A 15,168-nucleotide genomic window follows, 5' to 3' on the forward strand; every position below is an offset into this window, starting at 1 on the left:
ATTGGGGATGGGGATGTTCCCAGATCTTTCACCATCTGGAAAATTTGGTAGAAACCCAAAATAGTGGTTTACATCTAAACTAAAGAATGAAAGAAATGTCTTCTCTCTTTTACTGAAACACTGTCCTTGGCACTGAGGGATTTCATACTTATCTGTTGCTAACAATTTCTTTCCACATCTTTGTTGTAACCACATCTTTCCATAGGGCTGACTACATTTTGACCAAAGCAACATTTTGAATGTAAGAAACAATCGAGTTAGCGTCAAATGATTTGAGAATAAGAATCAACGCAATGTAAAATAAAAACCCATGTTTTTTTTACATCAGGAAATTAGAAAACTGGCAACTTTCCCTTACCTCTCATTTATGATATATAGTGCTCTTACAAAAGAATGCCTAGACCCCTCTGAGGTTCCTAACCTCTAACACCCAATAAGCTCCTCAGTCTCCCAACCTCCCAAGCAGAAAGAAGCCTACATGCTTTTCTATGAAAATTGATGGAACACTGAAAAATTAAAAACCAGAATAATTAATAGGGATGACCAGTATTGTGATATTTTTCTTTTAGCTGGATTTATGTTCATAGGTTTATAATGTACATTTGAAAATAATACTTAAGAAAATCTCTTGACCATGCCTCAGAGTTATAAAGAAATCTCTTTTCTCCAAGTTCTATCACCTGCCCTTTAATAACTTTTGTTTCCAGCCAACCAATATTTTTCTTTATCTTTGTTTCCTCTAATTAGAGCTCCCTTCCTTCTCCACCTCTACCCTAGGTGCTCCACCTCTGCCCACCCCAACACACACTCCTGTTGCTTCATTTTTCTGGCTTGTGCTCAATTGCTTACTGAATGAATCTCTTTCTTTGTACTACCTACAAAATTGTCTCTGTACTCCAAAATTAGAAAAATAAGACATTTTTAACCACAAAAACCCAAATTCTCCTAAAATACTCCATTCCTCTGTTAATCATTTTTACAATTTGCACAACATAATACAGATCTACCATCCTTAATTCTTACTTTTGAAATATGAAAAGCTTTCAGAGGCACCTGGATGGCTCAGTCAGTTAACTGGCATGATCTTGCAGTTTGTGAGTTCCAGCCCCACATCAGGCTCTGTGCTGACAGCTCAGAGCCTGGAGCCTGCTTCAGATTGTGTCTCCCTCTCTCTCTGTCCCTCCCCTGCTCACACTCTGACTCTCTCTCTCTGAGGAATAAATAAACATTAAAAAAATAAATAAAATAAAATATGAAAAGCTCTCAAGACAAAGTATTTTCTTGTCGTTGTTCTCGTAAGTTTGTAGCATACTCATTTGGTGTAAAAAAACAGTTCCAGACTAATGTGAGGCTATTCATGGTTTTGGTTTATCCACATCTAGCATGAATAAATATGCAGCCATAGACCCTGTTGGGTATTGTGTAAATTTACAATATATGTATCATACCATCCTTTAAAGATCTGAAAAAGTCTGAATTCCTCAACACAGCTAGCCCCAAAAGTTTTATATAAAGGATGGTGGACTTACATTTACCCTAAAGATGGAAAAACTAGTGTGGAGGATTCCAACAATTAGTAAACACTGAATGAAAACTACAAAAAAAAATAGGTAGGGGTGCCTGGGTGGCTCAGTTGGTTAAGGTCTGAATCTTGATATTGGCTCAGGTCATGATCTCACGGTTCATGGGTTTGTGACCCACATGGGGCTCCATGCTGACAATTGACAGCACACAGCCTGCTTGGAGTTCTCTTTCCTCTCTTTCTGCTCCTCTCCTGCATTCTCTCTCTCTCTCTCTCTCTCTCTCTCTCTCTCCTTCAAAATAAATAAACTTTAAAAAATTTTAAACTTATAAAAAATAGTTAATTAACTGGAAGTGGGCTGGGAAGTGTGTATGGGGGGCAGAAAGGGAGGTAGAAATGAAGATTGAAATAGACTTCTATCTGAGAAATGATGTGGGTCAACCTTGAACTGTGAAGAAAGAGTTCCTAGCTTTAAAGAATGGACTTGGAATCTCTTAGAAGCAAAGCCTTTGTTGGCCTTGTACTAGATAGTGCCACATAAAGGCCAGAGACCTCCTCTTTTAGGACACCATGTCACTGTGGTCCCCCTCTCCCTAGATCTCAGGCAGGGCAAAGGCTAGAGGCGCTAACTCCATCCCATGGTATAGGAGCTCCATGAAAATTGGTGCCACGGAACTCTGATATGTGACTCTGTGTGAGTTGTATAGCCAAAGAAACACAGGGAGGAGTCATTCTCTATACCCCGAAGTAAAAGAAAAGAGAAGCCCCATGCTTTTCAGGCCAGAAAAATGGGGCAGCAAAGTGAAGGGTAAAGTCTGATGGAAGAGATTGGGAAGTTCATCAGAAAAGTAAAAAAGAGTCATGGTGGGAGTAGAGTAGAGAGTATGGAAGAGATGGAGAAGAAGAGCACATTCTAGACTTTGAACATATATTAGACTTTGAACATGAGTAAATGTCATGTCTGCTCACAGTCTGTCAGCAAAGGTACCATCTCTGCATTTGCTTAGCATGTGAAATGTACCACTATTGATGTACAGCTACTAATGTTCTTTCAGCCCTGGGATGGCATCCAGATGCATACCGGTTAGACCTGTCTGCTCTAAGGCACAGGAAGAGATAGAAAGCAGGGGAAAAGGGGTGCCTGGGTGGCTCAGTTAAACATCCAGACTTCAGTTCAGGTCATGACCTCATGGTTTGTGGGTTTGAGCCTAGTAGGGCTCTGCCCTGACAGTGCGGAACTTGCTTGGGATTCTCTCTCTCTCTCTCTCTCTCGCTCTCGCTCTCGCTCTCGCTCTCTCAAAATAAATAAATAAATAAACTTAAAAAAAAGAAAAGGGAAAATTATGAAGCAATTATTAAAAGATTAGAAATATGCACCAACTGTTTTTCCAATGTCACACATAATAATGTTGGCAAAATATTCTAAAAATCAGAAACAAAGGATACTAGTGGGTTATTCTATTTACTATAGTTCCATTCTCGACTTCCATGCTAGAAGGGTTCTGATGTGAGTGAAACCATGATATAATGAGGCCTGCCTGCTATTTATGATAATTAATAAAGTAAAAGAGAGTTCCAGGTTATGGCATATTCAGTATTGCGTTATTGAGATTTCTTGTTGCATTGTGGCAATGTTCTTGGTTTAGAGTTATCACAAAAAACTGTGACTAATAATTGCTCTTTCTGCTTTTATGAAAAAAGGAACATTGATGAAAATAAAGAATTCCACATCCAAACAAACTAAATTCTATCATTTGCTAATGTCTTTTCTGATTTAAAAATGTATGATATTGTTGAATCAGTTAGATTTAAGTCAATAATAGAATATTCACCATTCACATTATGTGTTGACGTTTTGATTTCAAGTTAATCGTTGTTTCATAATAGTACCTATGACCATAATAATTTACTCACTCCCAAATAAAGGAAATAAATCTTGGAAGTAAAAACACAACAGGCAACTGGAATTGAAGGATGATTAGCTTTAAAATAAATGTTTGTTGTAATGAGAGAAGCATGAGTCAGATGCTCAGGAGGTAGAAATACGCGGAAAGTTACAATGTTCCCAGTGGGACTAATTCTAAATGCCTTTTCCATCTTTTTCAAGAGTCTATTTCCTTAATAGTAATCACTTATAGGCACAAAACTTCCTCCACATTTATATTTTATTTGTATTCACTTATAGCTTTGTGATTAAATGAACAGGTATAAGCATTTCAAGCCCCTCATGACTGCATTTTTATATTTTTTGTTTCTTCCATTGTTTCTACAAGTTGAAGCTTTTGCTTTCCCTGAAGCAAGTACATGACTACCAACATATTCTCGTCCTGGTGGAATTTCACTTATCCTTGGCCACCACCAGCATGATACATCATTTCTACATCTCTCCTGGTGTGCCACATGCTTGAGGACTAAATTGAAAATGGAACCCTGGAAACCTCAGAAGTAGGGAATACTGTGGTAGGATGATCAAGTTTAGCTTGTGCTTGGTGGAACTTCAAGGGAATGAGTGTTGAAATATGATTTAGATGTTAGCTTAAACACAAGCCAAGCGAAGTTAGAGTAGAGAAGAAATCATTGTCATCAGGAATCACCCTGGGAAATCGCTCACCCTTTCCGTTGCTCTCTTTGGAGCTTGTTAGCTAAGCTTCCTCTGTAATTTTAGATTTTAATCTAAAGCCATCTTGGCATATTTCTTGGTGAGTTTTCATGGACACCTTTTACCCTTGGACATTTGAATGAAGACACTTGAGACTAGATGGAAAAATTCTAAGAAATGCCTACTTAGGAACCCCCCATCTTCCCAAATTGCACTGCAACAGTGTCAGTTTTTCATCTCAAATGATGATTTGCACTGTTGTATGATTTCTCATGTGTTTATTTTTTATAGTATAAATAATATCAAAATTGTTATTGCTGGGAGCCCTTCCAAAGTGTTCTCCTGATAGAGACTACATCTACACTGTAAGAAAGTTCTTTTTCATTAGAAAGTGTGGATCCCTCCTCCTCTCTGTGGCCTGAAGGACTCACATTCGCAACTGGGGAAAAAAATGGACCCCAGATTCATAAATCTCAAGTACAGTGTTGCTCAAAGTGAATTGAAGGTAAGTCTGAAATTTAAAAAAAAAAAAGATTAGGTAGAAAGAGTACCTGGGGCAATTTATACTCATACTTCCAAGGAGAAGAATGCAGCTAAGCTATTTCTCTCTGGAATTTCCAAAAGGTGGTCTTAAATGTCAGCAATACGAGGGGATTGAGGCTGGTGGAAAACAGATCCTCTTAGGAATTATATTTCACTGTAGCTCTCACCTCTAGATTTCACCTTTTAAAATGTGTCTCTGAAATGACTGAGTAGTACTGCATGATTCGTCAGCAGTCTGTCAAAATTCAAAATGTCAGCTCATTCAGGTTCAAACAAATATGGGTGGAAATATCAGAACAATATGAAGATCATTGCTTTTTGTCATTCTGTGCTTCATTTTTTTTCAACTTTTCCTTAGCCTACCTGTTTCACTCCCGCCCCCCACATACACACACATACACTCCTTTTAAACTTTTTAGTCTTTAGTAAACAAGAATGGGAATTGCTTTTGATTTACCTAGGCCAAGGTTAAGATACTCACTCAGGAACCTAGTGACTCTATGGATTTGGGCATGCCATTTACTTCAACTACCTCTTTTATAAAATGGGGTGATACCTACATCATTGAGTTGTAATAATTAATGAGGTAATTTATATAACATACAATGTCTGCCATATGGTAAGTACTAATCATAATTATTATATTATTCTAATCCAGATGTCAGCTAGGGCCTTCTGGTCCCTGGGAGATTTAGATAAACTTTGTTTGACTCTCCATTTTATGATCTTTTAGAGCCCCAAATCCTCTCCTAATTCCTTGCTTCTGTTCTCTGTATCTAGTTCTGCATCTAGTCGAAAGCACGATTCTACCCCTAACCAAGCTCAGTGCAAGTGTCAACTTATTAACCAATTTCCAGGAAAAAGACAACAAATAGTACCACTGTATATAGTTTTGAGTTATTAAACTGTGGACTCCCTGAGAAGTCACAAGTAAGTGGTGCTCCACTATGAAGAGTAAAGCCTTCCACGTCTCGCTTGCCTCATCAGCTCCGCATCTGTCCCACATATCTGTCGGTCCCATCCCTTACTCTTCTCCCTATCTGCTCATTCACTATAGTCCATCCCTAGTGCCTTCCATCCTTGCTATTCCGAGTGTGAGCCAAGGACGCCAGCAGTACTGGAATCACCGGGGAGTTCAGAAGAAACGCACAGCTCAGGCCTCTCCCCAGACCTAAATCAGAATCTGTACTTTAACGGCATCTGTAGTGATTGTGTACAAATTAAAGTTCGAGAAACATCTTATCTATATCATCTCAGTCCTCTCAGGGCTCAACTTCTATTACAAGTAGTGGTACCAAAGCAGCTGGTAAGCAAATAAAAATGCACCGCTTTATGCCCTACCCTCCAACACGTTGCTGCCCAGGAGATGGTGTTTCTTTCATGGGCACTTCTCAGCAGGCTCTAATTGTCACTGAGTTTTGTGCCACTGGTAATGATTAGTCAGTGTTGTCAACATTAACTGGCATCAGTGTATTCTAGACTCGCTGGTTCTAAACCATGTTGTCTCACTTCTGAAAGCTGTAATTCTCAGTTCAGTCCCAAGATTCTTATCATGTGATAATTGACTGATGAAGATTAATGTTGACCCCTCTTCAAGTACACCTTAAAAAACAAGTTCAAAGATTGAGGAACACTGAGAGTGACCCCTGGCTTCTTGTGAATTCACTCTAAGATATTTATGCAGCTGCACAATATGTAAATAAACTCCTAGGAATCTAGAAGTAAAAGGCAAAAGTTCAATTATCCAAGTCATCTGAAAGTACATCAACGAACAAAGTACAAAAGGGCAGCTAATCCCCACTGATAAAGACCATCAAATACAGATAGTCACAGGTCTGGAAATGATATCTGTAGGTAAAGTAAGAGGATGAAGCGGCATTGTTGTGGTTTTAAACTCTGGCCACTTTGACATTTGCTCTCCAACTCCTTTTAAATTCCTTTTCTTTAGCCAACCCAGTTATTAGATTTTATATAGCCTTCTTAATTGACAAATCGACAAACAAGAAAATGGTGTGCCAGTGAACAGTGTTGAGCAAAGAAACTGCCTGTAGAAGCAAAATTAAGCTAAAGATGGCATTTGAGGAACTTGACCCAGGGACATGATGTAGAGAGAGAGTGGATACAGGATTTTCAGTTTGGTTGAAAGAACTAAGGTGGCAGGCAAGTAAAATTTACTTAAGAAATTATAGAAGCTCAGTTACATATGGATAGTTGGCAGTTCAAGAGAAAAACAAAACCCGAAAACAAATGAAATTTATTGATTACTAGAGTTGCCAATTAAGACTGAAGGACAGGCTGGTAACCCTCATAGGGACCCATGTTTCATAGCTGGCGTAGACTCAGGGTGATTGACACCACCATTCCATGTTTTGACACCATTGCCCGCCAGTGAACTAAGTGAAGCTGTGATTTCTGATAACCCTTTATTATTATTTCTGGACAAGGTATCACCAATTTTGGTAAAGCAGATTCCTAAGCACATTCAAAGAAGCACATGTTTCCAATATATTCCATTCTTCAATATCTATTGCAAGTTTTCTCAAAATGTTTTGAATCTTTTTACCAATTCGCTATCACTTTCATTTCAATCTCTGGACACATCTTTGGTCATACATTTTAATACTTTGTCTGCGCCCAGGAGGGAGAGTACATATTTTGTGTCTGTTGTACGTGCTTTGGTGTTTCAATTTTTTTAACATGTTTTTCATTGACTGAATTGATGTGTGCTGCTGTTGTTGTTCATACTTTTTCTGGAGTGCATTTCTCTCTCAGAGAAACAAGGTTCCTTTCAGGAGAAAAACCAAATCTGGTTTTCATTCTTTGCTCGAGTTTCTGAGGGCAGAATTAAGTAATATAAGAGAAAATAAATATATTAAAGTTGTGCTTTGGAGTCAGCAAAACTAAAATGGAAATTATTTTAAAAGATTTGGTTTTAATTATTGATAGACCTGCTTCAAAATACTTTCAGTTATTCCATGCTTCTTAATTTCTTTTCAATTAGCATATCCTTTTGTATTCATGGTGTTTTCCTAATGATTTTCAAATTTTACTTTCATTCTCTAAGTCCAATGAAAGAAAAAGAAAAAGAGAGAAATAAAAACAATCAAAAGATATTTCTTGGGACGTCTGGGTGGCTCAGTCAGTTAACATTCCAACTTCAGCTCAGGTCATGAGCTCACAGTTCGTGGGTTCAAGCCCTGCATTGGGCTCTGTGCTGATGGCTGAGAGCCTGGAGCCTGCTTCAGATTCTGTGTCTCCCTCTCTGTCTGCCCCTCCCCTGCTCATACTCTGTCTCTTTCTCTCTCAAAAATAAACATTAAAAAAAAAAGACATTTCTAAAGTATGCTTGCATGACTTGCTTTTTCCCATTTTAAAAATCTTACTCCTCTTTATTCCTTTTTCTGCTGTTGTCATATTTAGTCTCTCACATGATCCACTTTCTGACTTTTTTTTAGAATAAGCAAGCAGTGAATCACATTGTCTGAAAACATACACACACGCACACACAGCATGCACAGCCCATACTGTATTATTTGTATGACATCCAATCCTCGTTAATATCTTTGTCTCTCCCCAGGAAATATGTAGAACCATCTTTCCCTGAAGTATAGTCAAATTTCACTTGGATATGAGCAATTTCACCAAACTGAAAACTCTGCATGTTTGGGGATAATGTTCCTACTGCTGTTTTATGAATGTGGGGCTGTTTTTGCCATTACCAAGCCAAAATCATGCTATCCAACAAGTCATCAAAACCAAATTTAGGACACAAGGTCTGACCAACTAACTGTTTTAAAGGAATGACTAAGCAAAACATTAAAAATCAGGGGTGTCCTGCAAAACCCAAACTTGGGATTGCTGAATCTGTAGTGCAAAACATTCATTCTGTCCTTGATCTCTGTTCTCGGTCAGACTTCATTGTTTAAGCCAAGCATTTGAGTGGTTTTCTCACCACTTCATTTTTCCTTCACTCTTCCAAATGGTTTTCCAACCATGCCCAAGCTTCTCATCCTATCAGCTAATGCTGTAGTGTTTAGTCTTGTAAGGTGCGTCTTGCGTTCCTATCATCCCTTCTGGGAGCTATCAGAAGTGTAAGATAGTAGATCACGTGCATAAATGATAATAATTATGGTGGCAATCATTAATAGTGCTTTAAACCAAAAGATATCAGAAGTTGAGAAATTAGTCTAGATTGAGTTCGAATTGAGTATACTCTGAATAATTTATTTGACAATGACTCCTTGAGAAGAAAAAGTATGGAAAATATATATAGGGGAAAAATGCAAAGCCAAGATATGTGGATACTGAAGAGTGAGGAGTTGGAAATGATTCCACCATGTATGGGTAACAGGTCTGTTTGAAAAAACCTGATTCAAAAGGCAATTTACAGAAAGTAGAATGGTGGTTGCCAGGGGCTAGGGGGAAGGGAGGAATAGGGAGTTATTGTTTAATGGGTTTGGAGTGTCAGTTTTACAAAATGAAAAGAGTTTTGGAGATCAATAGTAGTGACGGCAAGCACAATATTATGAATGCATTTAATTCCACTGAACTGTACACTTAAAAATGGTATATGTATTTCACAATAAAAAATTGGAAGAAAAAAGCAACAATTTTTTTCTTCCTCCAAGGTCTCTTTAAACATTTTTAGTGCGAGGTAATCTTCCTCCACTCGTTGAGATCTCCTACAGAGCTCATGGGTGTCTGGTCACTCTCAGGTAAAAAGGAGTCCCTTGGTCACATTAGGTGGCAAATACGATCTTGGTTCAGCAGTTATAATGTCCAACCTCAATATAATAACCCAAACTCCAAACTTTAGTTAGCACTAAAACCTCTTTGCAGCTCAGGCTTAATTCAGGTTAGATACGTAAGGCTACTCTTTTTTGTTTTTCTGTAAGGAATGCTGCTTCTATTATAGGTCTGTTTTTATGCTGTTGATCAAGTTGAAGGGTTTAAGAGATAGGGAATGGGTCTTACTTTATATTCTTTGTAAATTCAGGAATTGGAAGAGGGAGTCTCTGTCACCCGCACTCTGGCATCCCAATATCTGTTCTGTTTGGTACCTTATTTATATATGAGGCAAATTCCATTATAAGACCCTGTCACAATGTACTGTCATGTTTGGCCAGAAGGTTGGGAAAGAGAAAGGATACTGTGGCTATCATTCAGATGGCTGGTCCAGGACAGTCAGAGATTTAAATGTTGTGACACATGTGTACTAATGGCCCAGTGTGTAAGAGATCTAAGTCTCTCCAAATCAGATTTCATTGCACATCATTTTGCTAATATTACTATTAGCTAGGATTTATTGAGTGCCTACCAACTGCTAGCATTTTTGAGGTGTTTTGCACATGCTTTTTTACTTACTAAGTGAATACGACCACACAAAGAGATAGGTGCCAGCATGGCTTTTCAGGTGAGTTGACCGAATTGCACAAAGTTTGAGTCACCTACCTAAGGCCACACAATTAAGTAGTAAAGCTGATATTTCTATTTTATGTCATCTGAAATTTATAGAACATCAAGATTGCTTCATTATTCCCAACTAATGTTTCCATTTTGTTTTGTTTTTGTTTTTGTTTTTGTTTTTGTTTTTTACAAAGAGGCCTAAAGCTATGTTATGCCCAGGGAACAAGAATTGAAAAGCACTACTGATTGCCTTCTGTTTTATTCCCGCTAGTAGAATTCAGTTCAGAACTGACCCTCCCTTCTCCCCTTTCCTTCCCCTGGCATTACTAACTGCCTTTCTTTCCACCTTGAGACTTAGTCTTTCAGACTAAGCAGTAATTATAAAAAACACCCGCCTAGCTCACTTTGTGTAAAGCATTATCTGAATACAAATACAAACCAAAAATTTGTGAGACTACTATATTAACCAAAGATGAATGAAAGCATCTTAAGTGAAAGATAATAAATGGAGGGAAACCTGTGTCTCCTAGTTCAGATATTTTTTATAGTGTCATACTTTATATATCATTTAACATATCATGATCTCATGTAAGAAATCTGTTTCTGCTAAACCAACCAATCAAATTAACTAACACTCTCTACTATCTTTGTAAAGCAAGCCAACTGATGCCCAAGGCATACTCAAGACTCAGGGCAAGTGGGCTACTCTATTGTAGTCCTACTCACCATGGAGATGAAAGTTTACCAAGAACTATTTGTGCTTATTATGAGACCAGTTTATAGTGCTTGTGCATGTTGTGGTAATTGTTGAATTAACTGTAGAAGAAGCAATGATAAAAATGGAAAATAATGAGACAAAAATCTAGATGCAGTCCAAATCCAGAATGACTCTAAGTTCTAAGGTCCCTTCATACTTAAAAAAACAAAACAAAACAAAACAAAACAAAAAAAACACCCAAACAACAAGATAGTTATTTATTCATGAAAGATATTAGGAGAGGTTCATCAGTGCATTCTTATTCAAAGGAAATATCTTGGGCCTATATCACAAAATTGGTAAGTAGGTGCTCAGTCTTTGAGGAGGTCCCATTTTACTTTGAAGAACAAGGACTGAGATTGTGAATGTGACATTAAGAACCACCACCACCCCAGACACGCACACACAGTGGTAAAGTTGGATCCCTAGACCAGAGTATCCCTGTGTCCCATTAAGGATCCAAACCACCAAGGGCTTCATTTCAGCAGTGGACGAGCCACCATCAGAGAACCAGAGTCCAGCTGTGACTCCACAGGGCAACAATACAATGATGGTAGAACCAGATTCTGTGGTTCTCTCTATGGCTAGATTTGGGGAGAATAATAGATTCTTTGGACCAAGTAAATTCTTTTTTTCTTGGTTAATGCTAGCTAAAGCCCTCAAAAGGGAGAAGCTGGACATACTGCTAATAAGGACATGTGAAATTTTAAGCAATTTGAAAATTAAAAGAGGGATGACCTTGTTTACATCCCAACCTGTTGAAAAAGGTCATAAACATTAAGTTCCATCTTGGGAAATGTTGTTAGATTGAATATAAAATGATCTAGTTACCTTTCCAAGACAAGAAATAAACTGATTTACTATTCATTTATTTGCAAGTGTAAAAAACTACACATTTAGAGAAACTATGACTTGTATAAAAAGGCATTATAATATCTGTATTTAATTTAAGGTTATTTTCTCGCTTTTGATTCATCCAACAATTTCACTTACAGGTAAATGTGCTGGAAAAATGCTTTGCAGTTTTTGATATTAACTTTACTGTTTTGATGTTGCACTGGAACCAGTATCTGCACTCCGCTCCATCCAGGTTAGTTGCTTTTTGCATCCCAGAAATCGTGTGAATTTGCCATTAAAAGAAGCAAGCCAAAGCTGGTAGATGGACTCTTTCCTCACTCATGAGAGAGCAGGGCAGATTTTGGCTTTGGACCAGAGCATTACTTGTTCCTGGGTAGTGCAGCAAGTACAGATAATGAAAGAATGTAAGAAGCTGTATCCTGAGGCGAAGCTACAAGAAACCACGTAAACAGATTTTCAACCCTACGGTGCCAGACCAAGAAGTAAAATTTAGGGATATGGCAGCCAGATGGAACCTGAGGGAATGACAGGACATGTAGGAGTTTGCAAACACTGAAAAATTCTCTGAGAAGAAGCAATATCTGCCACACATCTTTACAAGACATCCAGGGTCTTACACTGTTTAACAGGGAGCATTCACAAGTTTTCACGTGGCCTGAAGTGCAGTGGGGAATTTATCAGCTAAAGACATATTTTTCAGTTTTCACTGGGTTTGTGTACACTTTTTCTAACTTGTTGAAAACACCACCGGACATGCACGAGGTGAGGATGGGTATTGTAGTGTCATGTAATTAGGTCCTTAGAGGAGGTTATGTCCTAATCACCATAAATATTGTAAATAAGTTCCTCTACTCTAGAGAAACAAGTCTAGGGAAGCATCTGACAGATTCTGCCTCTGAGCAAATTGTCAACCCTAATGCCATTTTTCTTCACAGTCATGTTTTTTTCACGTCCAACTATTATTTTTATTATACTAACAAGCCAATAATGAGTCCATTAGAATATGGCAGTATGTGTCAATAAGACACTGCAGACGATACCATGTACAGAATACTTTTAATCACTTCTTGTGACTTAGAATGTGCAGAGAGGAAGAGAAACATAACGTTAATTTATTTTAAGGGTAATTTTTGGAAATAGAACGATAAGTGGTAAAAAGATGTATTTGTATTTCAGGTCCTAATATAACAACAATTTTTAAGAAATGCCTCTGTAAATATTTGTATTTAGCCAAATACTATGAGAACTTTGAAATTTTTCATTCATTATTCAGTTTTATATATAACTGTTTATGTTAATTTTTAACTGAAGTATAATTGACATAATGTTATATTAGTTTCAGGTGTACAACAGAGTGACTTGGCAATTATATACGTTACTCATTGCTCACCACGGTAAGTGTAGCCACCATCTGTCCCTATACAACATTATTACAATATAATTGACTATATTCCCTATGCTGTACTTTTCATCTCTTTGCCTTATTTATTTTATAACTGTAAGTTTGTACCTATGATCAGATTTTTTATTATGCATATATACAAAAGGGAGGCATATCAGTTTAACCACTAACATTTAAATGAGTGGTCATGTATCAATACCTAATTTAAAACAGATTATTAACACCTGAGAGTCCCCTGTATGTTCCTCCTTGATCTCCCTTTCCTTTCTTCAATCTAGGTGTACTCACAGTCCAAAAATTTATATTATTTTTTCTTACTTTTATTTTATATTTTTACCACATAATGTAGTATTTAGGTTTATCTGTTTTAGTGTGATATGAATAAAATCTTACAGCATGGCTGAATTTCTTTTCTGAATTTCACAAATGCTGATGCATGTGGTTGCTGGTTTTTTTTCCCATTGTTTCTGCTGTATAATATTCCAGTGCCTATTCATACAATGAAAGAATATTTGTTGATTCTCCTGTGGAAGCCCATAACAACTGATTCCATTTTTGCCTCTAAGAGCAATGCTGTTCAGAACATTCTGGTAAACATTGCTTAGTGCATATATGCAAGTATTATGCACTAATGAGTGAAATTGTGGGTTATCAAGTATGCTTTTGTTTACTTTTCTTGGATAATACCAAGCTGTTTTCCAGTTTGAATTTCCAGCAGCAGTACATGAATGTTGGAGATCATCTGGGGACATGACCATAGGTTGACTTGTGATCTGGATTAGGGCAGAGACTCCTCATCTTCCCTTTCCCTGCTTTTGGAATGTATATTCTACCCACCGTTCCCACACTACGAGCTGTTCTAAGGATGTAGCCTTGAGAGAGTAAGGTGTTGTTAAGAACTTCTGGATGGTATATATGACCAAACCCTGTTTGTGTAAACTTTAAGATTCTCTCAGGCAGTTGTGAAGATCTACTTGTCTTGCAGCCGCCCAAGGCAAGTTTTATAAGTTCCCTTGCTTATTAAACCTGCTGCCTACCATTCTGGAGTGGCCTGCCTTTCTCTGGTCTCTCCTCACCCTTTGTGCACAAGGGCCAGTTTGTGAACCAACAAATGTAATTTCTATTGCTCCTCTTTATGAACTTTTGGGATTTCTGAAGAGCCTTAGGAGAAACATCTCAGAACTGTGTACCTGGAAGAAGAAGGAGGGAAACACTGATTAAAATGTGGGCTCTTTTATCCTGTGGGCTGAGATGGACTCATGGGGTATTAACTACACTGTATTTTTAGGTTTCACATGCATAAATACAAATAGGTTCATGCAGGTGACTCTTGCCAGTATGGTCCCAGGAGGGGAGAGGTGTGGGATGCAGCCCCAGGGGAAGAAGCTCCTGAAGGTAACTTTTTTTTTAAGTATATTTATTTGTTTTGAGAGAGAGAGAGAGAGAGAGAGAGAGGATAGAGAGAGAGAATATGAGCAGGGGAGGGGCAGAGAGAGAGGGTGAGAGAGAATCTCAAGCAGTCTCCCAGAGTGCTGAGCTGGAGGCAGGGCCTGATCTCATGAGCCCTGAGATCATGACCTGAGCTGATCATGAGTCAGATGCTTAACCAATGAGCCACCTAGGCACCGTCCTGAAGGTAACTCTTGAACAAAGTTATTAAAGGCAGCATGGAAATGGTTGCTGTAGCAGGAAATGAAGTCAGAGTTTATATATGAGAGTGGCGCAAGAGGTTTTATAGTTTTTGTAGTTTTTTGGTTTTGTAGGTGTCCTTTATCAAGTTAATAGCTCCTTTTTTATTTTTGTCAGCTTTAACGAAGTAAAATAAAGTAAACTTCACCAATTTTAATTATGCAATTCAATGAGTTTTGACTAATGTGTATAGTTGTATAATCTCTACTGTCATCATGATATATAACACTTCCATCATGCCGGTAAGTTCCCTCATGTTCGTTTGCAGCCACTCCCCCCTCACCCCACCCCACTCCCATCCCACCATCTAGGTCTTGGCAACTGATGATCTGCCTTCCATAATTAATGATAGAGGTTAATAATTCCCTTTTATTTCTAGTTCTCTAAAAATT

The sequence above is a fragment of the Lynx rufus genome, unplaced genomic scaffold (assembly GCF_022079265.1).
Source record: "Lynx rufus isolate CCGP_SWC_20201006 ecotype Redwood Valley unplaced genomic scaffold, mLynRuf1.p SCAF_14, whole genome shotgun sequence".
Lineage (NCBI taxonomy): Eukaryota > Metazoa > Chordata > Mammalia > Carnivora > Felidae > Lynx > Lynx rufus.